The sequence below is a fragment of the Spea bombifrons genome, chromosome 8 (assembly GCF_027358695.1).
Source record: "Spea bombifrons isolate aSpeBom1 chromosome 8, aSpeBom1.2.pri, whole genome shotgun sequence".
Classification (NCBI taxonomy): Eukaryota; Metazoa; Chordata; class Amphibia; order Anura; family Pelobatidae; genus Spea; species Spea bombifrons.
In genome coordinates this window covers 28,560,997-28,587,959 of record NC_071094.1, presented here as the reverse complement: position 1 = coordinate 28,587,959, position 26,963 = coordinate 28,560,997, and the positions used below count along the sequence as shown (strand labels likewise).

The window sequence follows — 26,963 nt, the reverse complement described above, 5'->3', positions numbered from 1 at the left end:
GATTTTTTCAGGAAAAGAACTGCTTTTGTTAGATATATTTTTTTTGGTCATCTCATCTAATTTGCTATAAAATGTATTTTTTATGAAATATTATGAAATATTTTCAACTTTCTGATTTTTTTTCAAGCAATCTTTACTCAATGAAATGAAAAAACCTGCTAAAGAGATTCTAATATTTGTCCTGAGTTTAAAAATACCCAATGTTTTTATGTTTTTTGGAGGGGGCGTTGCAAGTTATAGGGCAATAACTGCAGATAGCATGTTGCTATTTCAAAACTAGACACTACAGGGTATTTCAGCGCTCGAATTCTAACTTTTTCCAGGTAAACATTTTACCACCAGCCTCTGTTTGTAGTAGTATTTTTGTGTGTTTTTTCTTCACTCACATTCTACTTTATGTATGAATGTTTGTTTTAGGGCTAAAAGGCCACATTTGGTGAGGTGCGCATGGTTGATCCCTCCTAAATTTTTTTAAACAGGTGGCCAGTGCCATACTTAATATGGCGCAAGGTGACGCTCCTGGGAGCAATTAGACGGGGCCCCTTTTTAGGGATCATGGGAATATATTTTATTTGAATAAATGCAAAGAGCACACTGCCACATATGACTAATATATGTTCGGACAGAATGCTGCCCTCTATTGGTAAGATACATTAAGTAGCATTGTTCCATATGCTTGAAATCCAAAGTTATTATGCTACTTAATGTATCTAACCAACAGAGGGCAGCATTCTGTCCGAACATATATTAGCCATATATGCTAGTGTGCTCATTTGGATTTATTCAAATAAAATATATTCCCATGATCCTTTCGTGTAATGGTTTAATACAAAAAACACCCAAAATAAATAGAAAAAAAGAGTTTGCAAGTACGACAGAATTAATGTCCGCGAGTGCGGACATTTAACTGTTGCAGCGGCGAGACCAGCTGATCATGGGAATATATTTTAAATAAATAATTAAGAAATAAAAATGAACACACTGCCACATATGGCTAATATATCTTCGGACAGAATGCTGCCCTCTGTTGGTTATACATTGAGTAGCATAATAACTTATTATGCTACTTAATGTATCGTACCAATAGAGGGCAGCATTGTGTCCGAAGTTATAATAAGTTATTATGCTAAGTTAAATGTCCGTACCAGCGACATTGTTGGTCGCTGGCACGGACATTTAACTGACACAGCGGGGAGACCAGTGGTGTCCCCGCTGTGTCAGTTAAATGTCCATACCAGCGACTTTGTTGGTCGCTGGCACAGACTTTTAACTGTTGCAGCAGGGTCCCAGGTTTTTTTTTCTGCATAGCAACTAGTCGTAAGGGGCCATGCGAGTGAGCCTATTGGTCGCTTGCATGGCCCGTTAACCTACGGTTTTCTGCTCCCGTTATCCAACGCAGCATCGCAGGGGTTAACGGGAGCGGAAATCAGGAGTTAAAAAGGCCGTGCGAGTGAGCCTATTGGTCACCTGCAGGGTCTTCCTCTGGCATCAACCAATTGGTTGATGCCAGAGGAAGACCCTGCAGGTGACCAATAGGCTCACTCGCACTGCCCTGTAACCCCTGATGGCGAACCTGCGGATTTCCGCTTCAGTCAACTCCTGAGATGCTGTGAAGATAAGGTAGGCTAGATGGGGAAGGGACCGGGGAGATTAGTAGTTACGTTTTACCGGCACTGTATGCTCTTCTACGTTTCTTCGGACTGAACAAAAAAACGGACTCTTCGTGTTCGTTTTCATGTTCGCCCGAAGACGAATGCACAAGTCTACTAGTTTCTGTGAGCTGCCAACTTTTTGGAAATATATAGTTTTAGGGGGTTAAAATGAAATATGGGGCCTCACCTTCACCCAAAACAATGATCTGTCAAAATTGCATGTTTGAAAACTGTAATGCGCATGTTCCAATTTTGAACTCGCAGTGCCAAAGAGATATACCCTACCCATATATTTATGTAATGCTATCATATCCCATCTGAGGCGACGTTTTTCTAAACTAAACAGATTTAAACTAATTAACCTTTCTTCATAACTAAAGCGTATTAATTCATTCATTCATTTTATTAATTTTGTTTCCCGCCTCTGTACCTTTTCCAGTGCTATAATATCCTTCTTTAGAATAGGTGCCCAAAATTGCACAGCATATTCAAGGTGCGGCCTTACCATTGATTTATAATGGGGCAAAATTATACTTTATACATGACAATACCTTACTGGCCTTAGCAACTGCTGACTGACATTGCACACTGTTTCCATTGTTAGTTTGTTTCCAAATCCTTCTCATTTGTTGTTATCCCTAATTCACTAACATTCAGGGTGTAAATTGCTTGTGCACTCCTTATCCTGAAGTGCATAACTTTGCATTTCTCTACATTAAATTTCATCTGCCATTTGTGTGCCCAGTCCCCCAGTCTATCTAGATCCCTCTGCAGCAAAGTTATATCCTGCTCACATGGTATTAATTTATAGAGTTTAGTGTCATCTGCAAACACGGAAACATGACTTTCAAAGCCTATTGCAAGGTCATTTAAAAATATGTTGAATAAAACTGGTCCCAGAACAGAGCCCCCGAGGGACACCACTTACCACTTTTGTCCAGCTTGAAGATTTACCATTTATAACAACTCTCTGTACTCTTATCACTAAAGCCAATGTCCAATCCAAGAACAAGTAGATTCCATCCACTGCAACACCCCAATCTACACTTCTTTGTAGATTGCAATTAAATTAGTTTGAGAAGAGCTATGTTTCATAAAACCAGGCTGATTTTTGCTAATAACACTGTTCTTCCCAAAGAATTCCTGAATATTATCCCTTAATAGCCCTTCAAATGCTTTCCCAACCACAGAAGTTAAGATCACAGGTCTATAATTTCCAGACAAAGAGTTTGAACCCTTTTTGAATATGGGAACCACATCTGCCTTCCTCCAATCCTCTGGTCCAATTCCTGAAAGAAAAGAATCCTGCAAGATAAGAAACAGAGGTTGACTTATTTCCAGACTTAGCTCCCTAAGTACTCGTGGGTGAATACCGTCAGGCCCCGGAGCTTTGTTGACATTAATTTTCTTTAGTTCTGGGTCATCCAATCACAATGTGTATGTAATTTTTTGCAGTAGTCATTTGCATATCCATTGCCATAGGTTCCTCCTTAATATATACTGAGGAAAAATTGTTATTTAAAGTTTCTGCTTTTTCTTGATCCTCGTTAACTAACACTCCCATCTCTGTTATTAGTGTACCTACACTTTCCTTTTATTTATTTTTTTAGAATGTATTTACTTAAAGAATTTTTGGGGTTAGTTTTGCTCTCTTTGGCTATCCCTCTCTCATTTTCTAGTTTAGCCCAAGTAATCACCTTTTTGCATGCATTATTGGCTTCCTTATATCTTATATAGGATGCCTCTGATTTGTCTGATTTAAATGCTTTAAAAGCCCATTTCTTAATTTTTAATTTATTGATTTACTTCCCCACTAAGCCACATTGGTTTCTCTTATATTTATTACTCAATGGTACATACTGAGAAGTGTATCTTTCTATTATTTGTTTGAAGATATGCCATCTTTCCCTCAGTGTTTTTTCGCTTTTTCGAGTTTATGCCAGTCAACATGTTGTAAAGCTTCCCTTATCTCACTGAAATTGGCCTTAAATTATACGTTTTAGTATTCCCCAAGTGCAATTTCTTTTTTGAGTTTATTTTAAAAGACGCCATATTGTGATCACTATTACCCAAGTGCTCCCCTACTTGAATGTTTGACAGTAGATCAACATTTTTTGTTATCACCAAATCCACACAAGAATCATTTCTAGTCGGTGCTTCTACCAGTTGTGACATGAAGGTGTCATTTAACAGGTTCAAAAACCTGAATCCCCTTGCAGTGTTCGTGATTGTAGCCTGCATGTTTTACACTCAATAAAGTATTCATATTAATTGTCAGTGTTGTAAAATTATGATGTTGTGGCATACATGGAACACATATTTCAATTTTCAATATAGAACACACAGTCTCAAAACCTTTAATATGTATATATTTTTATTATAAACTACCAGGTTATTTATCATATAATTATATAAAATACAGAGTTGTTGTCGTCATAGGGGTGCAATTTAGGTCTTGTGCTGCGCCCTGGTGGCTTCTAACTGGGTGGCTTCTGTATTCATTTCCCACAGTCAACGATGACACGAGACAAATCTGCTCAATGGCTTCTTCTGTGGGAAGTGCAAGGCGGCCACTGAGTATGTTCCGGGGCAACATCGGGTAATCTGAAAGGATAAGTAGTTAGTAAATATCATGTGTAAGAATTGGTGTATGTACGATGTATTTTAATACCAGTTTGTAATGACATGTTAATGTTAGGGTTTGTGTAATTTGAAATCTCTGTACTTGATGTCTGAAAGGACCAGTAAGAGGAAGGGGAGATAATATCAGGCTATGATACGATTAAATAATTAAACCTGAGCCTAGATACAAAAGGGGCAAATATTACACAGTACCCTGAAATACGATGCTACTATTTCAATAAATAATAATGAAAAAGGAAAGGGATGATTACATAAAACTGTATGTATGGCGACGTTTGCAGCATAGATGGGGTCTTTTGCAATTGTTATGCTGTGATATGGAGAATCAGTTAAATGTACAATTACTGGATCATAATAATCTTTATCCAAACTCTCAGCAATCAAGACAAAATCAAAATATTATGTTTCATATGAGCACCTACTTTAACACAGTCTGAAACTTCTTTATAGGAATAAGTGTCCTGGTCCTTTTCACTTCCGCCGAGGTGGTGATTGCGGCTTGAAGGACACGTACCGTGGGCATCTGCAAGTAATAGATAAAGATTTAAAATTCTAACAGTTAGATAACCAATTCACTTGATCTGTCACAAATGTTTTCTAGGTTATTTTCTAGCTGGGAAGATGAGTGTGAAGTGGCTCTATATTAATGCAGAGTGTCAATAGGAGTACCCGAGTAAGCCACTTTCATAACAGGGCACAGGGGCAGTTGGGCATAACGTTGGAACATAGTAACTGATAAAAGTAAGAATTGTTGCAAGTTATAGGGCAATAACGGCAAATGGCATGTTGCTATTTCAAAACTAGAAACTACACTGTGATCCTGAAAGGATTCTTGGTCAATCACCTCGTCTCTTACCTGGCTGAAGAAGTCTGAGTTGGTTTCCCCTTCTGTTGTTGGTTATTGAGCCAGTTTTTATATTTTTTTTGAATGACCCTTTTTTTAGGTCTAGCGATGCATTTCATTAGCCAACGAAATAATATCAGTCCAAAAATGAAGAAAAGAATCCCCATTTTCACAGCTTGTAAATAGATAAACCAAATAAGCCTCTATTCACTCGCACAATTTGAAATTGTGGCCAGATGTCTGTATTGAAGTAAACAAGTGACATCACAGAAGTAAAGGTTCTGTGTAAGAATTACGTTGTGATGTAATATGTACGGGGGAGGTGAAGTGACAGAAATGTGAACATCAGGACTGCAAAAAATACAAAAACCCCTAATGCTTGCGTATGTACATATAGATGGTGGTTATTGAGGATACTTTATTTTGACAAAGTTTGAGGAAGCTGCCATCAGAAATGTACCTGCAGCTTCTTTTCTAATGGATGTAAATTTTACACCATAAAGTAACATGTAGGTCTAATGAAAACCAAATAAAATGATATTCTTATCAAAATAGTTGTTGTGTTATGAAATTATTTGTATGAAGTGGAGAAGTGGAACTGTCTCCCTGGTAGAGGCAATGACAGTTAGGGAATTTAAATGTGCATCGAGGAGACATATGGTTACCCTGAGTCTAAGACACGACTAAGGTCTGATTAAGGTTTGAATCCTTACAGCAGGAAAGCCTGGCAGACTAGAATCGCCTGATGGTTCTTATCTGCCATAAAATTCAGCATTAAAGCTCAATATTTTCATCTAGTTTTCTGTGGCAGTGTATGCTGTGAGTTTGTGTATGTTGGTGTATGGGGTTAGCATAAAAAAGTCGGTGTGTCCTGAAGTCCTTGTTACACTAGACACCGATACATATGGAAGTGCACGTAGAATACAAATAAAAGCATCTGGTAGTAGTCCAACATGTTTAACCCCTTAAGGACAGAGCTGTTTTATGCTTTGGACCCTACGTGATTTTCGTTTTTTAACATTTATGCCGTAACCACACTAGTTATGTTTTGATTTTTTCAGGAAAAGAAGGGATTTTTTAGATATCATTTTTTGATCATCTCATCCAATTTGCTATAAAATGTATTGTTTATAAAATATTATGAAATATTTTGGACTTCCTGTTTTTTTTTCAAATATCTTTTACTCAATGAAATGAAAAAACCTGCTAAACAGATTCTAATATTTGTCCTGAGTTTAAAAATACCCAATGTTTTTATGTTTTTTTTGGAGGGGGTTTGCAAGTTATAGGGCAATAACTGCAGATAGCATGTTGCTACTTCAAAACTAGACACTACAGGGTATTTCAGCGCTGGAATTCTAACTTTTTCCAGGCACACATTTTACCACCAGCCTCTGTTAAGGTTTGTAGTAGTATTTTTGTGGGGGGTTTTTCTTCACTCACATTCTACTTTATGTATGAATATATAGCTCCTGGTTGTTTTAGGGCTAAAAGGCCACATTTGGGAGGTGCACATGGCTGATTGCCTCCTTACTTGTTTTGAACAGATGGCCACTACCGTACTTAATATGGCGCAAGTTGATGCTCCTGGGAGCAATTAGACGGGGCCCCTGCTGTAAATTTCCGTTTTGCTGAATGACTCGACATTACCGCAACCACATAAGGGAAACGAAAGCGATCTTAGATCCCTGTCCACAGCCAGGTACGTCATGTGTCAATTTTTCCGTGACATGCCTGGCACGTCATTTGTTTTCAAGGGGTTAAATTGGAGCAGCACAGGGGGCTTTAGAATTATTATGTTGTTGAATGACCCTTTATACACGTATTATACAAATTTGCTTGGTTGAAAAGAGGAAAAAAAGAACTCATGGTCATATTCTGTGTTACTTCCCCCTTAATGTTTATTCAATGTTTTAACCAACTAAGAGTTTTTAGGAGTGAAATTTGGTTTCTCAATATTTTCCAATATTTTCTTCTTTTCATTTTGTAGGATCAGTGATTCGGGAGTGAGAGTTTATCCAGTGGTGGGATTCAATTTTTTAGTAACCACTTCCGAGATTTCGTACTACCAAATGAAAACCTCACACACACACACTCAGGCAGTCTCTCTCACACACAGCCTCAGGCAGTCTCTCACACATGCACACAGACTCAGGCAGTCTGTCTCTCTCGCACACACACACACACACAGACTCAGGCAGTCTCTCGTACACTCACACAGGCAGTCTCTCTCTCACATACACACAGACTCAGGCAGTCACACACACAGACTCAGACAGTCTCTCACACGCACACAGATTCAGACAGTCTCTCTCTCACACACGCACACAGAGACTCAGGCAGTCTCTCTCTCACACACACAGAGACTCAGGCAGTCTCTCTCTCACACACACACAGAGACTCAGGCAGTCTCTCTCTCTTACACGCACACAGAGACTCAGGAAGTCTCTCTCTCTCTCACACACGCACACAGACTCAGGCAGTCTCTCTCTCTCACACACAAGCACACAGAGACTCAAGCAGTCTCTCTCTCTCACACACAAGCACACAGAGACTCAGGTAGTCTCTCTCTCAAATCACGCACACAGAGACTCAAGCAGTCTCTCTCTCACACACACAAGCACACAGAGACTCAGGTAGTCTCTCTCTCTCAAATCACGCACACAGAGACTCAAGCAGTCTCTCTCTCACACACACAAGCACACAGAGACTCAGGCAGTCTCTCTCTCTCAAATCACGCACACAGAGACTCAGGCAGTCTCTCTCACACGCACACAGAGACTCAGGCAGTCTCTCTCTCTCACACACACGCACACAGACTCAGGCAGTCTCTCTCTGTCACACACAAGCACACAGAGACTCAGGCAGTCTTTCTCTCTCACACACGCACACAGAGACTCAAGCAGTCTCTCTCTCTCACACACAAGCACACAGAGACTCAGGCAGTCTCTCTCAAATCACGCACACAGAGACTCAGGCAGTCTCTCTCACACATGCACACAGAGACTCAGGCAGTCTCTCTCACACACGCACACAGAGACTCAGGCAGTCTCTCTCTCACACACGCACACAGAGACTCAGGCAGTCTCTCTCTCACACACAAGCACACAGAGACTCAGGCAGTCTCTCTCTCTCACACAAGCACACAGAGACTCAAGCAGTCTCTCTCTCTCACACACAAGCACAGAGACTCAGGCAGTCTCTCTCATGCACACAGAGAGTCAGGCAGTCTCTCTCGCACACAGAGACTCAGGCAGTCTCTCTCGCACACAGAGACTCAGGCAGTCTCTCTCACACACAGAGACTCAGTCAGTCTCTCTCACACACAGAGACAGTCACACATAAATAAGTAATATCTCCTGTAAAAAATTCACTTTGAACAATTTCAAGCTGTTTAGCAAATATATATATATATATATATATATATATAAATATATATTTATATATATATATATATATATATATATATATATATATGAAAAGCAGTTAATCAAAGTGTTCAATAGAAGTCTGGAAAAAGTATGCACTGGTGCTTTTTAGATAATTGATTGTGAATTGTTTATATGACAAATGGGGACAAAGGCAAACTCTGTCCCCAGTTTCCCATAGGCATCTTTGTCACTAAACATGGGACTATGGGAAGCTATTTAGTGACAAAGATGCCTATAGGAAATTTGGGACAGAGTTTGCCTTTGCCCCCGGTCTCCCATAGGCCTCTTTGTCACTAAACATGGGACTATGGGAAGCTATTTAGTGACAAAGATGCCTAAAGGAAATTGGGGACAGAGTTTGCCTTTGCCCCCAGTCTCCCATAAGCATCTTTGTCACTAAACATGGGACTATGGGAAGCTATTTAGTGACAAAGATGCCTATAGGAAATTGGGGACAGAGTTTTCCTTTGCCCCCGGTCTCCCATAGGCCTCTTTGTTACTAAACATGGGACTATGGGAAGCTATTTAGTAACAAAGATGCCTATAGGAAACTGGGGACAAAGGCAAACTCTGTCCCCAGTTTCTCATAGGCATCTTTGTCATTAAACATGGGACTATGGGAAGCAATTTAGTGACAAAAATGCCTATAGGAACCTGGGGACAGAATTTGCCTTTGCCCCCAGTTTCCTATAGGCATCTTTGTTACTAAACATGGAACTATGGGAAGCTATTTAGTGACAAAGATGCCTATAGGAAATTGGGGACAGAGTTTGCCTTTGCCCCCAGTCTCCCATAGGCATCTTTGTCCCAGCCTCCCACTGCCAAACATGCCCCCAGTTACTTAAACTCACCTGACTGAAGAACCTGATGTGCACTCCGTTGGATTCCCGCTGTCAAACATCTGTATGATGCCGACAACTCCGCTGCTGCTGCCGACGCCTCCACCCATCCTCCTCACTGAACGGGGCTGGCACCGCCCACAAAGATCATTGAGCAGCGCTGGTACCGCCCACTAACGTTATTGAGCGGCGCCGGCTGACTCACTTCTATTTCAAATCGACAGGGGTGGCATTTTAAGAAGCCGTCCCCGTTGATCCAAAATAGAATTGAGTCAGCTGGCCAGCGCGACTCAGTGACCTTCGTGGGCGGTGACAGCCCCGTTCAGTGAGGAGGGTGGGCGGAGCCGCCGGCTGCAGCAGGGTTGTCTGCATCGCACAGACGCTGCTGCCGGAAAGGAGGATCCAAGTCCCCTGCAGCGCCGCAGGGGATCTGGATCCTAAACCCGATTATAGGCTGCACAATCACTTTAAGTGGAGGGAAACTGCAGCCTATAATAGGGTAATTAAGAAACGGTTCACGCGAACCAATCATTTTTTAAGAAACGGCTAAATCCCAACACAGAGTTTATCCATTTCGGCAATTTCATCAAATCTCTATACACATGTAAGTTTATTAACCCGTTCCAGTCGGGCGATGTAACAGGTACGTCATGCCCACGTGGGCTTAGCGGTTCTGTGACATACCTGGTATGTCATCCAAACAAATTCCCCCACGTTGCCACAATCGTGGTGATCACGGGGCAGGGCTGCTGCTGTGTGCCCAGGTGTCCTAAGCAGACCAGCACAGCCACTCCGAGCACCACCCTCCGGGCTTTTGATCACTCCCACGGGAGCGATTCTGCAGGCTCAAAATACCACAGACACAGGCAGCTTCAGGGAAGGGGCTTGTGTGTTGATTGGGTCCCTACACAAGTGTGGGGCCACAGCATTCCCCTGCTGTCTGATCGCTCTATGAGAGCGACAGTGCAGCGTTAGCCCAAAGATAATCCTCCCTGTGTCCCAGCTGCCAGAGGCAGCTTCAAGGACAGGGGCTAATGTTTCTTTAGACTCCACATGAGTGTTGAGACCAGCCCCAACCCTCCCCTGTTGCCCGATTGCTCCATTAAGAGCGATTGTGGAGTGTTAACCCCTACAATCCCTCAATCGTGTATGACATCATCGCGACATTGCAGTGGTTACAAGTTGTCCCCACAAACTTGTGGGAACTAAAGTCCTGTGGTGGGAGCACAATGCCTCTGTCTCGCTGTCCTGCTGCAGCCAAGGCCTCGAGCTTCCACCACTGCAGTCAGGGCCCTTGGTGATGGGACAGCTCGCACACCCCTAAGAACAGCCTTGTCTACAATGTCTCAAATGAGACCTGCACCAACCAGCTGTCAAAATTCCATATTTGAAAACTGTAATGCGCATGTTCTAATTTTGAACCCGCAGTGTCAAAGAGACATACTCTACCCAAGTATATGGGGTATTCCTGCACTCGGGGTGTTTCTGAATACAAATCACAAGTTGTCTCAGTAATTTCACAATTTCACAATTTTCTGAAATACGGTGTCCGAGCATACTGCATTTTAAATAAATCTTGTTTAGAAACAGTGATGCGCGTCATTCATATTTAACCCTGTAAGTGACAAAATAAATGAAAATACCAGGCATATGAGGTGTTTCCAAAAACAGGACAAATACCTAAATACACTTTTGGAGGGTTTTTTTTCCATTTGCACCAAATATGGTTATATATATATGTATATAGTTTTTATAGGTGAAAATGTTTTCTTCCTTCCTAGTTTTCTCCACATGTCTAGACATTTTTTATACTATATTTTAATTTATATATATAATTATTAATTCAAAAGAAAGCATTCTTTTGCTGACAAAAAACCCAATATATAATGTGTGGGGGTGCACGAAATGAGTAAGTAAGCAATCAGAATTGAATAAAGTCGCAGCAAAAGCACAAAAAACAGCTTTGGTCATTTAGTGCAAACATAGTAAAAACCAAACAAAAACGGTTTGAAGGGTTAAAAGCCCATTTGGACAACTTTTCTGTTTGGTCCCTATGCCATGGACTGTATGTTATTTGTGAACACAAATTCAAACCTTAGTGCCTTATATGAAATACTTTTGCCTTTCTTATGTTAAATAAAGCCACATTTAATATTCTGATGTACAGATTTAATTTATCACTTTGGGACATTGTAATAGCTTACATCTTTACAAGTTAAATATGTTCAGTATTATGTAATGAGGTTCTCTATCTGTGTCTACCTATTCATAAATAGGAGACGGGGTTTAAAAAATATCTTGTGGTCTTAATTTCTCTAAAAGCAAATATGAATCACCATGTGAAATAAAGATTTAATTCAAAATGACTAATTAACGGGTATTATCCATTGATCACTATACCGATCATAAAATGTAAAGCAAAATATTAGTTGTGATATTAGTTAGCAATAAATACATTCATTTTTCTTATGGCCATTAGATATTGAAACTGTTTAATTTAAAACCAAATACATTTTATTGGCAAATGTATTCTATTTAGTAATCCCCTTTGGCTCCATCATGCCCTGGCCATTCCTGGCTATGCTCCTTGATTAGCCCTACAGCGGAAGTAACTGCACAGTCAGACAAACTACAACCCTTACGGTGATTAGAGGACATCCACTCCTCCACTAAAAGGGTTCCAGACCACCAACATCAAGGTAGGCTTTTCCTTTAGATTACATTTCAGAAGAAGTGTTTGTGTTCATGATTGTAGCCTGCATGTATTACACTCAATAAAGTATTTATATTCATTCTCAGTGTTGTAAAATTATGATGTTGTGGCATACATGGAACACACATTTCAATTTTCAATAGAGAACACACAGTCTCAAAACCTTTAATATGTATATATTTTTATTATAAACTACCAGGTTATTTATGATACATTTGTATAAAATACAGAGTTGTTGTCATCATAGGGGTGCAATTTAGGTCTTGTGCTGTGCCCTGGTGGCTTCTGTATTCATCTCCCACAGTCAACGATGACACAAGACAAATCTGCTCAATGGCTTCTTCTGTGGGAAGTGCAAGGCGGCCACTGAGTATGTTCCGGGGCAACATCGGGTAATCTGAAACAAAGGATAAGTAGTTAGTAAATAGTTTATGTACAATGTATGTTAATGTTAGGGATTTTGTAATTTGTAATCTCTCTGGGGCTGAAAGGACCAGTATGAAGAAGGGGAGATAATATTAGGCGATGATACAATTATTATGATCCAGTAATTGTACATTTAACTGATTCTCCATAAATATGTATCACAGCATAACAATTGCAAAAGGTACCATCTAGGCTGCAAATGTCCCACCATACATACAGTCTTATGTAATCAGCCCTTTCCTTTTTCATTATTATTTATTGAAATAGTAGTATTGTATTTCAGGGTACTGTGTAATATTTGCCCCTTTTGTATCTAGACTCAGGTTTAATTATTTCATCTTAATCCAAACTCTCAGCAATCAAGACAAAATCAAAATATTATGTTTCATATGAGCACCTACTTTGACACAGTCTGAAACGTCTTTATAGGAATAAGTGTCCTGGTCCTTTTCACTTCTGCCGAGGTGGTAATGGCGGCTTGAAGGACACGTACCGAGGGCATCTGCAAGTAATTGATAAAGATTTAAAATTAGTTAGATAACCAATTTGCTTGATCTGTCACAAATGTTTCTAGGTTATTTTCTAGCTGGGAAGATGAGTGGCTCTATATTAATGCAGAGTGTCAATAGGAGTACCCGAGTATAACCCCAATGATATTAGTGAGCATATGACATCAGAGCCCTGACATCACACTGTGGTGCCACAAGGAGACTAAGAAGCAGGGAAAGTGAAATAGCTATAGAATGTATAGACCAGGTTACGTCTTTTATGCTCCACACTACATTTTCCTTTTGTTCCAATCAAACCGGCTTCCCAACCCTTCATGATTTCTGTGCCAAACCTGGTTTTAGAGGGAAATACCTTTATTGGTACAGCAGGGACCAGTGGACGTGCTGCTCACGTTCACGAGGATGGTTCCGGAAACTATAGGTATGAAAAGAAACAATTATGAAAGCCAGGTAAAATGTGTTTCATTTTAGTCAGTTTTTTTTTTAAAATGAAATCATTTCAAGTCATCCAGATAAGATGTATGCCTTCTTTATCTGGCATCAGAGAGAGAACCCATGCATAGCATATACACAGCATACAAACGTTAAGCCACTTTCATAACAGGGCACAGGGGCAGTTGGGCAAAATGTTGGAACATAGTAACTGAAAAAAGTAAAAACTCTTCAGTTTATAGTTCATGACGGTGATCCTGAAAGGATTCTTGGTGAACGCTATTAATGAAGCAGAATGTTTACGGCGGGTATTTTCATCATATGTTATTAGATGTTTTAGAGAAAGTTAATATATGTTAACAGTCACTCTCTCTGTGTCACGATGTTCCCTGACAATCAAGAAACTTACACAAAAGCTCGGGCTAATGAGGCAAGAATTCTATAAATCGTATACAGGAAGCCTGATTAAACCGTTCCCCCTCATTATTCCAATGGATATTCCCATAACCTTTACAAGATTTAATGTTCGTTCTTCTAAATCTATCACCTCAATCACCTCGTCTCTTACCTGGCTGAAGAAGTCTGAGTTGGTTTCCCCTTCTGTTGTTGTTTATTGAGCCAGTTTTTATATTTCTTTTGAATTACTCTTTTTTTAGGTCTAGCGATGCATCTCATTATCCAACGAAATGCTATCAGACCAAAAATGAAGAATAAAATCCCCATTCTCACTGCTTGTAAACAGATAAACTAAATAAGCCTCTATTCACTCGCACAATTTAAAAATTGTGGCCAGGTGTCTGTATTGAAGTACAAGTGACATCACAGAAGATCAGGCAGTGACACAACAGAAGTAAAGGTTCTGTGTAAGAATTACGTTGTGATGTAATATGTACGGAGGCAGTGAAGTTACAGATCTGTGAACATCAAGACTGCAAAAAAAAAATAATAATCCTAATGCTTGTGTATGTACATATAGATGGTGGTTATTGGGGATACTTCTTTGTGACAAAGTTTGAGGAGGCTGCCATCAGAAATGTACCTGCAGCTTCTTTTCTAATGATTGTAAATTTTACACCATAAAGTAACCTGTAGGTCTAATGAAAACCAAATAAAATGATAGTCTTATCAAAATAGTTGTTGTGTTATGAAATTATTTTTATGAAGTGGAGAAGTGGAACTGTCTCCCTGGTAGAGGCAATGACAGTTAGGGAATTTAAATGTGCATCGTGGAGACATATGGTTACCCTGAGTCTAAGACACGACTAAGGTCTGATTAAGGTTTAAATCCTTACACCACGAAAGCCTGGCAGACTAGAATCGCCTGATGGTTCTTTTCTGCCATAAAATTCAGCATTAAAGCTCAATATTTTCATCAAGTTTTCCGCGGTGGGTATTTGTCAGTGTACGGTGCGGATACGCGTAAAGTGCCAGAGTTAGCATAGTCTTAGAGGAGAAAGCAATGGAATTAGAGCAATTAAGCAGCTGCAAAGGACCCCTGGCTAATCACACTACCTTGCTACAAGTAGGAAGGCCACACGTATGTAAATTGAAAGGCGATATAGGGAATATTCCTTGTGCTTTTATTTTATCAAGCTTTTTTACATGTACAATATGAACACAATAGAAACTAAATTCATACTATTACATGCATTTACACAGAAAGGAAACACAGAAAAGGCTGATAAAAATGTTGGTGTGCCAACTCTTACTTGGCAAACATGCTCACTTTACATAGATGAATGGAACAACTTCCCAGCAGAAGTGGTAGAGGCTAATACAATGAGGGATTGATGCAAGAGGTAGGTATAAAACTATCCTGAATCTAAAGTGAGACTAATGACTAAGGCCTGAATCTGTACATCAGGATAAATGTGCATCCTAGATGGGTTGGGTGGTTATTTGCTCTGAAATTCTGTGAATATCGGGGGACTAAGAGGGACACTCAAGCGAATGCCAGATGACTGGCTTCTCCTGAAACTCCTAAGGCATCTATGGACACCACACTAACGTCTGAACTCAGTCCACAAAGCACGTGTTTTCAGCTTGCACTCGCGCTACCTGGCCACAGAGACCCCGCCTCTCTGTTTACAGCCCCGCCCCTCCATCTCCGTACTTGCACGTAGGCAAAAGTGGCCGCCATGGCGTCTGTGGGATAAAAACATACGCCATTATCCTGGCAGCTGAAACCGGGAGGACACCGCCTGTGCCCTGCACCATTTCTAATGAACGGGGAGCGTTGTAACCCCCGCCCCACAACAGCACCACTATAAATTCAAACTTATTTCGTGCATTCATCGACATTGCGTTTATAAACATGTCCATCCCCCAACAGCATCTTCTTAGTGAGTGAAGAAGGCGGAATGAGATAAATCACGACGCATGCGTGAAACATAAAGCTCCCGCCCCCTTCTTTACCACCAAACAGTACTGCTTCCGCTTAACCCTTTCCTAATGTCATGGTTAAGTATATATAGTTATATTGAGGCGGTTACTTCGTGCTTTTGTAAAGTCCGCCGGTGCTCTTTTTGGGTGTCAGATACCCCCGGTGACATTGAGCTCCCTGTTGAGCTTTTAATTGTGTGAAGGTTATCCTTTTGTGAAATGCGGGAGTGAGGGGAACAAATCCAGGTTTCAGTCAGACAGCTGCAATAATAACACACTCGGCGGGGCATCACAGGCATTCGGCCCTCGGCAGACAGCTATTTGTTTTAATTTGCACATCATGTTTTCATTAAAAATAATTTTTAAGAGGAAAAACTAAAATAACTTAAAATATTTTTTTAAAAAGCACATAAAACACTATAAATGAAACCCAGGAGCACAATCAATTGTACGAGGATACTTTTTTAATCGGGGTCTCTAAAGGTCATGTGATCTGGTGAAATCATCCCTTTTGAAGTACAGTGCTCATTAAACGAATACATTTTATTTCTGCAAATGTAACCCTTTGTTTTAATCTTAACTGTATAATCGCTCTAAAGATCTGTTTTATACTTGCATATGTTGATTTGTTTCTCAATGTCATATATTCCTCCATAAAATGTATCATAGCTCTGTGTAAACAGTATAGTTTCAAAAGCGATTTTTCCACAGGGGACATGAGAGGCCTGTTTCATTTTTGTTCTTATATTATCTAAATGCTTGCTTACAGTACCGTGGCAATGGCAGGGTTAAGGTTTAAAATGCAGCCTACCTGTTGAACGCTGGGTGTCGCTGTGTCACAGCAAGAGTTGGCCATCGCCTTGTGACCGCCAGGTGGCGCCTGCGCGCCTCATTCGTATCCGAGTCGCCGAAGAGCGAACAACTCAGGCAGACCCTGAGCCGCCGCCAAATCGCCTTTTATTTATTTTATTACCTCGGAAGGGTCACTGGACCTTAAATTACAGACTATTTTATCGAAGAATATTCTTTCGGATCGTTTTGGGTATAAGTGGGATTAACAGTTGGCCTGTGGGACCAGGCCGCCTCCCGGGAGGCGCGTTGTGTGGGAGCTGAGGTAAGTTGTAAAATGGCGGACACGCTTCTGGAAGTTTTGCCTCTGTGCGGCCTTGTTTAGCTGGAGTCTGAGATGGCATGTTGCGTGGATGGCATTGGTTTTATTTTTTTCTTCCACTCCTTTCTCTCCTGCGTTCTGAGAACCAGTCGTAGGCAAGATGGTGGCCGGGTCCGGCCTGGGAAACGGCGACGCGGGCGGAGTAGAGGGGGGGGGCGAGGAAGTGTAAGAGGTGGTGGGGGGACGCGGCCTATTACGCCCTGTACCGTGCTCCGTTTTCGGCCGCCCAGACCCCCGAAAATACCCTAGCGTCTCACAGTATCATGTTTACCTCAAGCTTTGCTCCGGAGTAAACGTTTATTTGTACATATTGTATGTTATTGGCTGGTGGGGGCGCAATATATTTATCGCTGTAATTTCAACATTGTCGTCATATGCACGAAACTAATACAACATTATATTTTGGGTTTTATTTTGGTGGTGAAAACAATCACCCCTGCGTTTTCAAGCTAGTGGTATTACCCAATCACCTCCATCACTTATAGCCGAACTTCCCAGAGTTTGCCCCCACATATTTTGGCGCCACTCTCGTATGATAGTTGTTGCTGGATAACCTTAGTTGAATTAGAATTTATTTCTTCTGTTGGCTGTTTATTCGACTGATGATGAGTTTTATTTTTTGTCTGTGTATATGTGAAGTCAATGTTGCCCTAATTGGAGAAAATTATTAATCATGATGTTTACAGAATTGTAAACAATAACGTCCAATGAAAAAGCAAGACTGAACCTTAGTTTGTGGTGATCATAGCCACGGGATTCCACTTTACAATGAGTAATGGAAATTGGAGCCACAATAACAAAGCTAAACCATTCAGAATGAGACATGTAGTGGAGATGCCAAGTTGTTGATTTTTGTTAACTTGTACTTTCAGCTTGAAACCATTGTTTTGGAAGGTACCTGGTGTTCTTGGCACAGGTTCGGTTCCAGGGGTGTCCTGACCTTTGGCAGATCTGTGAATGAGAGATCTCACTGGAATGCGATTTGAAAAGCCTGGTTTAAATAGAAACATCATACAAGTTGCACAGTCAACAATGTAAATCGCCGCAACTCAGGCTAAAGGTTGGCTTAAGCGTAGTTTCCTTTTGTAATGGTTAAGTAGGATAGCATATGGCTATCCTGAGATTAGACTAAGGCAGAAAAAAGGACAGATTGGATGTGCCGTCAAATTCTATGTCAGTTAAGCCACAATCAGGTCAAAGTTGTGAAGCGATTGTGTCCTCCTTGTGTATTTCTTTTTTGTATGGGTCATTTCACTGCCAATAAAACGTTAAAGTGAAAAAATATCCGATAGCAAAAGCTGTTTTTGTGTGTTTCGTTTGTTCAAGCTCTGAGAGGGAAGATAGATGTTTACAAAAACTTACTAAAATACGTTTTAAGAGGCGGGAATGCGAAAAGCGGCTATTAAATTTTGTTGCGCGGCGTTTTCATAACGTTTTCGGTCAGTGAAGCTTCCCATATTCGGTGTGCCGACACACACTCCCTCCAATTCATCAGCCACACCCGAGTGTTTACTCTGTGAGGAAGGTTACTGCCCTCATCTACCGTCTGCTTGTGGGATTTTCTCACAATCCCTATAAAAGTGTCATCTAACACACCCTTCGGTGTTTTTATTTGATAGTATAATATGCAGAGACACATTTGATACTTTTGGCTGTGTTTACACGATAATTGTAACATTGTCCCGTGTGGTTATTTGTTGCACCTCAACCCTGTGGCACAAAATCAGCAGGTCCGTGAGGCCCATGTTGTGTTGTTTGCAGCTGACCCAGGCTGTCAGAGGGAGGGGAGATATCGGGTAACCAAACTGCGTCACCACCTCTGGGGCCTTCAGGGATAGTCTGTCTGCTCTCCCCCCACATCCTCCTCCTTATTGGCTGGCTTTGCTGGGTGGGTGTGGTTACAACCTGTCCCTGTTTTAATGTAACTCTGTGCTGGTGAGAATTGCACAGTTGTTCCTGAGTGCCGGAGCCGTGCTTTTTATTACTGGCACAGTTAACACGTTTTTTTTTTTTGTTTTTTTTTACATAAAGTAAAAAGTCATGTTAAAATGTATATTTTACAGCATACTTTTTGTTCTGTCTTTGTGAATAGCTGCGCTACAAAACGTAATAGCAATTTAAAACATCCAAAAATAATGAACCCTTTACTTACTGGCCTTTGTGGGTAAATAGTGTGGGAACACAGCAAAATGCTGCTTATTAATTCATGTAGTTATGAGAACTCCAATGTTATAATATCATATTGAGATGACATTTGGCAAATATATTTTCTTTGCTCTTGTGAGAGGGGATGTATTAGCAAGTAGTATTTTTGACTCACTGTGGCATCTGTCACATTTTATAAAACTGTATTTTGTCAACTTTTAATTGAATGTCTGTCTTTTTACTGTAAGCTATTTCATGGTACTGGACCTTGTGATTTTTTTTTTTTTTTTATCGCTTGTTACAGGTTCTGAGCTTCAAATCAGAGCGCAAATGTATGTTTGTAAAGTTGGGTTACATTTCAGATAGTAAATGCATGGTTCAACCTTTCTACCAACCTGTGTTAATAGTTTTAATATTTATTCATGTGACCCTGTTTAGTATGGCTTATATAGCTTTTTATTAGCTATGGCTTTGACATTCAAAGTGGCCATTTTATATCTTTACATCAATGTAAAAATGTACAAATTTATGTACTACTAGTATTAAATGAAATTACATTAAAAAAGTTTATTTACTTTAAACATACTTACAAATAGTTAATCCATTTGTTCAGAAATAAAACCGGGTAGCACCATCTTGGGGTCTAATTTATTTGAGTACTCCTGCACCTCTTAGGTATTGGAAGTGTGTGTTGACATAATCCCAGTGCATTGCTTTCTATTTAAAAAGTCTGAATCCTGTCTGGAATAGTGGGTCACTAACATGCTAAGGATGTTCTTGATGAGCTTCATGAGTGCTTCTACTGTCATACACACTCTCATACACCGATCAGCCATTACATTATAACCACCTGCCTAATATTGTGTAGAGCCTGTAAGTTGTGAAGTGGGGCCATCATGGAAGCATCCTGGTGCCATGTGTTCTCCAGGGAAGCAACGTACCTGATGTAAAAGAAACTGAGATTCATCAGACCAGGCCACCTTATTTCATTGCTCTGTGGTCTAGTTCTTATGCTCACGTGCCCATTGTAGGTGCTTTCGGCAGTGAACAGGAGTCAGCATGGGCACCCTGACTGGTCTGCAGCTACACAGCCTTATGCACGACAAACTGCGAAATACTGTGTGGTCTGACACCTTTCTATCAGAACCAGCATTAACCTTTTCTGCAAATTGAGTTGCAGTCGCTCTTCTGCTGGATTTGACCAGACCGACCAGCCATCTCTCCCCATGTGCATAAATGAGCCTTGGCCTCCATGACCTTGTCGTGGTTCACCACTTTTTCCTTCCTTGGACTACTTCTTACTGACCACTGCAGACCGGGAACACCTCACACGGGCCGCAGGTCTGGAGATGCTCTGACTCGCCAGCGCAATTTGGCCCTTGTCAAAGTCATTCGGATCCTAATGACTGCTCATTTTTCTATCACATGTAGGTTGACGACTAAATGTTCACTTGCTGCCTAATATATCCCACCACTGACAGGTGCCATGATAACCAGATTATCCGTGTTATTCCCTTCACCTGTCAGTGGTCATAATGTTATGGCTGATCTGTGTATATTCCGTTCTCTTGGTGTTTATTCACTGGGGTGACTGGGAGGTAAATCACTCTGCAGTGTAGTTGTGGAAATGTCAGATGTGAGGTAATAGGGCCAGTGACATAAGCATCTTTGTAACCCAGTATTCTCTAATTTTCTGCATGTCTTTCTACTACTTTTTCTATTACCTTTTCTATTACCTTATTTATCAAAAAAGTAACGCTGACTATAGCTCCTGTGGACAAATCGTGGTTAATAAGTTGCTTTTGGGAGTAGATCCCCCCCCATCAAATCAGTCATAATGTTTATCTGTAGATATTGAAGTTTTACCTAATTTGTGTTGTGGCTTCCCATCATCTAGTTGGTTCCTGTAAAACGTTTTAAACTTTCCACTTTCATCATAACTTGCCATGTGTAAATACTAAACACATTGCCATGGTAACTCAGTTATGTCAGTGGGATCTGTGCTTGTGAAACTCGATCACAACTGTTTTGTAAATGAGAGAAACACAATTTAAACTAAACCTACAAGAAATCAAATTTTTTTTCCTCCACAATATTATTGCAAATGCCAGCATACAGAGGCTGAGAGTGATGAGAGTTGTAGATCGACAACAGCTGCAAAGGTTTCCGCTGTTTACCTATCTGCTAGGTCCCAATCCTGTTCCGTCAACAGGCCCAACAATTCCTATTGTATCTGCTTTTATTTACATGAAGGTTACAAACTAAAGGCCGGTCTGTTTGCAGTTTATTTTTGTATATGTGTTGGGGATTTTTTGTGCAGGCCACAGTTTCAGCACAAGAAACAAAATTGGTGTCCTTATGAATACATTTTTTTTATTGCTTTAAACTGTCTTCAGTGTTTTAACGATCCAGTGCATCCGTGTTGCATTTGCGGATACTTTAACCGCCTTTTTCTTTTGATGGCACACTCCATTTTCCGCCATCCTTCTTCATCCTTCTGATGAAGATGTTGGGAGGGTAGTGGTGGAACTAGTCTTTGCTCATGCTCCCACTGCGCATGCACGTACACTTGCTGGAATATCAGTATTTTGTATGAAAGCACTGCTTCATTGTCTCGTTTGGTCAGCCCCCCCCCATCTTTTCTCATCAATGCGGAGAATAGACAAAACTGCAGCACCTGATTTATGGGGGATAGGCAGATACGTATAGCTTTTACATGCTAGAATTTCTTGTACATGAACTATTTAAATGCCCCCCTTTTTTTTCTTTTTGGTTATATGCAAATGTATGAAGAAAACGCACACCTTGTACATGTTAGACAGGATGGAGTGAGCAGGATTCACACATTATGACACTTTCATAAATAGCCACAAGACGCTAAGGGTTGTGTCCTCAATGACTAAACATTTAGAGGAAATAATAAAATGATAGATCTGCTACACATATTTTGTGCAACTGTATGAGCCAGAAACTCTGCATCTGCCTCCTCGCAACGCATACAAACGTAAAGTTGGAGTCAGTCAGTGTGTCTATGAAGTTAAATCCTAGATGCCATGAAGCATTTCATGGTTGCCATGGCAGGCCCTCTCCTAGCATTTGTCAACCCCAAACCTAATGTTTGAGTGGAACATCACCTTTAACAAAAGTATAATTTTTGTAGCTACGTGAAGTTTGGGTAAATAGTCGCATGCACACAAGTATTGTTTGGTATGGCTCTTGTACTAATTCATCAAATTCATCTCTGTACAGGCTAGTAGCTGGTGAGATTCCTTCACAGAGCTTTGGTCTTGAAGGGGGTTATCTAGCCATAAAGGGGGGCCCTAAGCAACAAATAAATATGGAAATACTTATTTCCATATGCATTCATTTTAACCTACAAAATAAAAATGCTTGCTTTCGAGAGAAGTTCCAGCTCCAGAGCTGCAGTAGAAGGCATCCTCAGTAGGCTGACCACTGAATGACGGTGTAGTAATGGTGTGAAAATGAGAGCTTGTTCACTGAGCCAGTGCGGAAGCAGATCGCATGCCCGGGGATGTGTTTGCTGAATGCATCCGCACCGCGGGGGGTGGGGGGGTTGCATTCAGTGTGAATTCTGCAGCTTTGTCCCATACAGGTGCAAGGGGGAGCACCATGAAAATCTGAGACCTCTCAACTGCTATATGCATTTAATGGCTGGACTGCCCTTTTAATGAGCTGGATAATTAGCTGTACTCTGTCCAAGAGACAGGTTTAACGGTGTACTAACGTATCAATGCACTAACCCTTGCCCTGGCTTCTAATACCATAGTCTAGTTCAAACTTGGTAACCAGAAGAACTTTGAGGTATACTATGAGGAGCCAGTGATGGAGTCAAGATGATTTATTGTCCCTCCATGTACAAATATACATGCTAGGCCTTTGTAATGCAGGTCTAGTGTGGCTTTGTGTTCTGAGTAGGCGGTAGCAGGAGGCTCGTGCCTGGACCGATGTTTCTGGAAGCTAAGGCCAAACCTAAACTGTGACCTGCTCCAACAGATCGGTTTCATGGCCAGGCATGCGCAGTAGAGAGCTGGATTGGGCTCTTCTCAATTATCCTACATTTTACTGACCTGTCAAGCATTAAAAAAGTTCAGGCCTAACGGGTCCCTACAAAACATTCATAAAAAAGAAAAAGGGTTAGCTGAAACATGGAGGGAATTGCACCGTTTGCAGTGGTAAGGTGAAGGAAAATTGTTATGGCTGCAAAAATGGCTATTAAAAGCTATGGACACTGATTCATTACTCTTCTGTAAGGGATATAAAATAAATGCCAGCAAATATTGCTGCTGACTTAAATAAATAAATAAATAAAAACACCATGATGGAAATTATAGTTCAGCTCTAAATTTAAAACACATTGTCATAGAAATGTTCCCACTATTAAAATAATACATCTGGTGAGTTATGGCCTTGTGATAGACGGCAACATTTTTATCTGAGTAACCACATTTGCTTGGCTTATAAGTATATCCGAAAACACTGCACACATTTCACCTCTATCCTAAAATAACATCCCAAAAACTTATTGGAGAAAACTGGCCTCTGAATAATGACTAAAGGGTACTTTTATTTGTCCAACACATTTATTACATCATTTTCATGGTTTCAGCGTTCATGGTTTCTTAAATATTAAGAGGCAGCCGCTGCGTCAGAATGAGCGTTTTTTCTTAATGTATTTTCCAGTGCCCAAGGTTACTACGCTTAGATTTTTTGCCTTCCCTGTAAGTATTTTATATGCGTTCTTCCAAATGATAAAAACTGAAAAATAAACTACTTACCTGGCAAAAGCTGACACCTGCTTCCATGATCTGACATTTCTTTCCAGTGATTGGCTGTTTGAAGCTGTCGCGCGGCACCAAAGTGTTCCTATTAAAATCAATAGGAGCACTTTCAGCATGGGAACGGAGATCTAAACCTGTGTAGGCAGAAGCATTCGGTCGATCGTATCTCCCGCAGGACATTTATCTGGGGCTGGGGAAAGGTAAATCGCGTTAGGGGGATTCTCCAGAATGGCTGATGGCCCGACTGCCCCTTTGTTTTATGTTACTCCTTAAAATGTTCTGGTTCTTAAATTCTGCATAAAAGTGCTTTGATTTATTTTTCACTCTTTCAGTTGACATTTCAAAGCAATGGGAAATCAGGGTTACACATTCTATACCAGTTACATTACCAGCCCCCACCCCAGCCTCAGAAATTTCATGGACGTGTGTTTGAAAAACCCAGGGACAGAATACCCAAAAGTGTTTTCCTGCATTTATGGAGCCCAAGCAGAAATCTCAAAATAATATACCTGTCAACAGAACAAGAACAGCATTAGAAAGAATAAATTATTACTTTATTAATACAAATAGTAACACTCTGCAGGTGTTGGCAGACCCACTCAATAGTTCTACGTTTTAGATTTCTCCGTACTTTTATAAGTGGCTAAGCTGTTAGCATTATTATTTTTTATTAAGTACGCGACGCTGTACTATTTAAATGAGGCCATTAACAAACATATAACAAATATACATTAAAGCATACAGACTCCCCAGGAGTTCAATATCCACTTATGTTTACCTAGATCTGACATTGTTCTGTCATTCTGAATCGGCAACGTATCTTATATTCTACTAAAATGTGCATTTCAGATAAAACGGATCCGATGCACACAAAAGTCCTCTTAAGTAATTTAATATGCATTATACAGCCTGTTAAAACCGGTGCTCCTGTTTTTCACACCATTCCTGCCGGCTTGAAGTAGCCAATCAGGTGGGGAATCTGTCTGATACCCCTCTCTTTTTTGGTGGGGGGGGGCTGTCTGGTGACCTTTGTGGCCGGTGCTAGTGAAACACGCTACACTTGTATGGGATGGCAGCAGAAATAGGCGAGGAGTGGGTCTAAACACTGCCCCCACAACCCGGAGTATGCATACATCATGTCTAATTACTCTGCAGAAACTGTCATGATGAAGGTGCTGAGCTTTATTTCTTATTTTCACTCTGTTGTCACAAGGACCAAGTCACACAGGAAGAATTTTATTGGTTAATGAATGCAGAGGGACTTTCAAATGTCTAATTTATTGGTTCTCAGTGGTAGTTACTGTTTGTAAAAAATAAATTAATAAATAAAAGTTACCGGTAATTTGCTTACATTGGAATGTGTTTTTTTTTCTTTCATTCTAGTGATGTTTTCCCTTAAATAAAATTGCAGGTTATTCTTGAAGATTATTGTTTCATTCGCCCACTTTCCAAACTGCGTTTATGGTATTTGTGAAAGAGTAGTGACTGGAGTAAAATAGTATTTACCTCTGGGTTTCTTTAGATCGTGGGATTCATTTGCCATGACTGAGGGTAGATCTCTTAAGGCTGATTAAGGCCATTCAAATCTTGTCACACTAACAATATTTTGAATGGAGATCTAAGTTGTAATCCTGAGTGTTGAAAAGACAAACAAAACACATCGCTGCACTTTGGAGCACAGAGCGCAGGTTGCCTGATTGGTAAACGAGTAGCAGTGAGTATTGTGTGCATTACTCAGGATCGGTTTGCTTTACATGGATCCAAACGATTGTTTTGCTGCTTCCATGTTCTTTAATCTGTAGAAAATCATATGAAAATCACATTTACAGTTTAACATTCAAGATGCAAAGACTTTTATGGGGATAAAGTATAAAATGTTTCTTCTCATTTTTCATAGACTCCCTGCCCAAAGTATAGTCCGTGATTAAATATACATTTTTGTAACGTCAACAGCTTAGGTTGGGATTTATTCTCCAAAGGGAGAGTTGACAGGGGAGTCTCCTTGACTTTACAATTCATTATGAAGAGCCAACAATATCCGGTCTCTCCAACAAGGATGGCCTGTCTTGTATAATGCATCATTTAACGACTCAAGAGGCTTTGATAAAAAACATCTTACTGATTTCATTATATATTATACAGGTCCGGCCAAGGTCATATTGCAGCAGTAGCTAATCGGAGATGGTCCTTCACAGCTTATATTGTAGTAAAGGTTCTGAGACATGCGAGGTTCTGCTGCGTGAAGAGCTTTTATGGCCTTGCGCAACACGTAGTTAAATCAGTGAGGTTTCTCTGGAGTCCGTCCACCCACTAAATTATGCATTATGCAGGGGTGGTTCAGACCTTCTAGCTAGAGGAACCTGGCGAGGGAATTAAAACTTCAACTCTTCCTTTAGTAAATAAATCCCACAGTGTAAAGCCAGACTTGGCAATATTTGTTGCCAAAATGCTCGTTTATACTCGGCCCTGCTCTATAAAATGGATATGAGGGGAATTGTATAAATGAAGTTTATTATGGGCTCTGCGGGTAAAGAATGTGATAACATTTATTGGTGACGTCCCTTGTGATGGCATAAAAATAACCTTGCATGAGAAGTTAGTGCTAAATGGTAGTAGCCTGGTTAGAATGGGAACTGTATTGGTACGGGTATCTGCATATCCTGATGTAACAGGAAGTCACAGAAAACTAATCTAACCAACATAGATCCTGTGTTGAAAACAATCTGATTATAATTCTGTTTCTTAATCCAGATTGTTTCTCATTCTTGGAAAAAACCGTAGCATTTAAATGTCTCCAGGTTAAGATTTTAGTGGCGTAGAGTTTCCACCTTTAAAAATGTTAGGAGCGTTATTATTCAGCTTTGATTGAAGGCTGCATGCACACTATCAGGCTTTGGCCATGGCCCTTGAGATTGTACACTATATGTACACCAATAGTGTGTGGTCACATGACCATCATGAACTTCTCAAGCATCCT

General features: G+C 40.5%; 1 protein-coding gene and 2 long non-coding RNA genes across 3 annotated transcripts in view; 1 reads left to right on the top strand and 2 right to left on the bottom strand.

Moving 5' to 3' along the window:
• Positions 1-16,798, bottom strand: part of LOC128503009 (uncharacterized) — a 35,656-nt gene extending 18,858 nt beyond the window's left edge. The window contains exon 1 of the long non-coding RNA XR_008355191.1: positions 16,683-16,798. This is a non-coding gene — a long non-coding RNA (uncharacterized LOC128503009). The remainder of the gene's footprint in view (positions 1-16,682) is intronic.
• On the bottom strand, positions 12,287-15,311 carry LOC128503010 (uncharacterized). The gene is made up of 4 exons (XR_008355192.1): positions 15,216-15,311; positions 13,410-13,472; positions 12,950-13,050; positions 12,287-12,519 (listed from the first exon to the last, which is right to left on the bottom strand). It is a non-coding gene; the product is annotated as an uncharacterized LOC128503010 (long non-coding RNA).
• Positions 16,799-16,802: 4 nt separating the features above from the next.
• STAG2 (stromal antigen 2) overlaps positions 16,803-26,963 on the top strand; it is a 43,038-nt gene continuing 32,877 nt past the window's right edge. The window contains exon 1 of the mRNA XM_053473009.1: positions 16,803-16,985. The gene's annotated coding sequence lies outside the window, so the exon portion shown is untranslated. The remainder of the gene's footprint in view (positions 16,986-26,963) is intronic.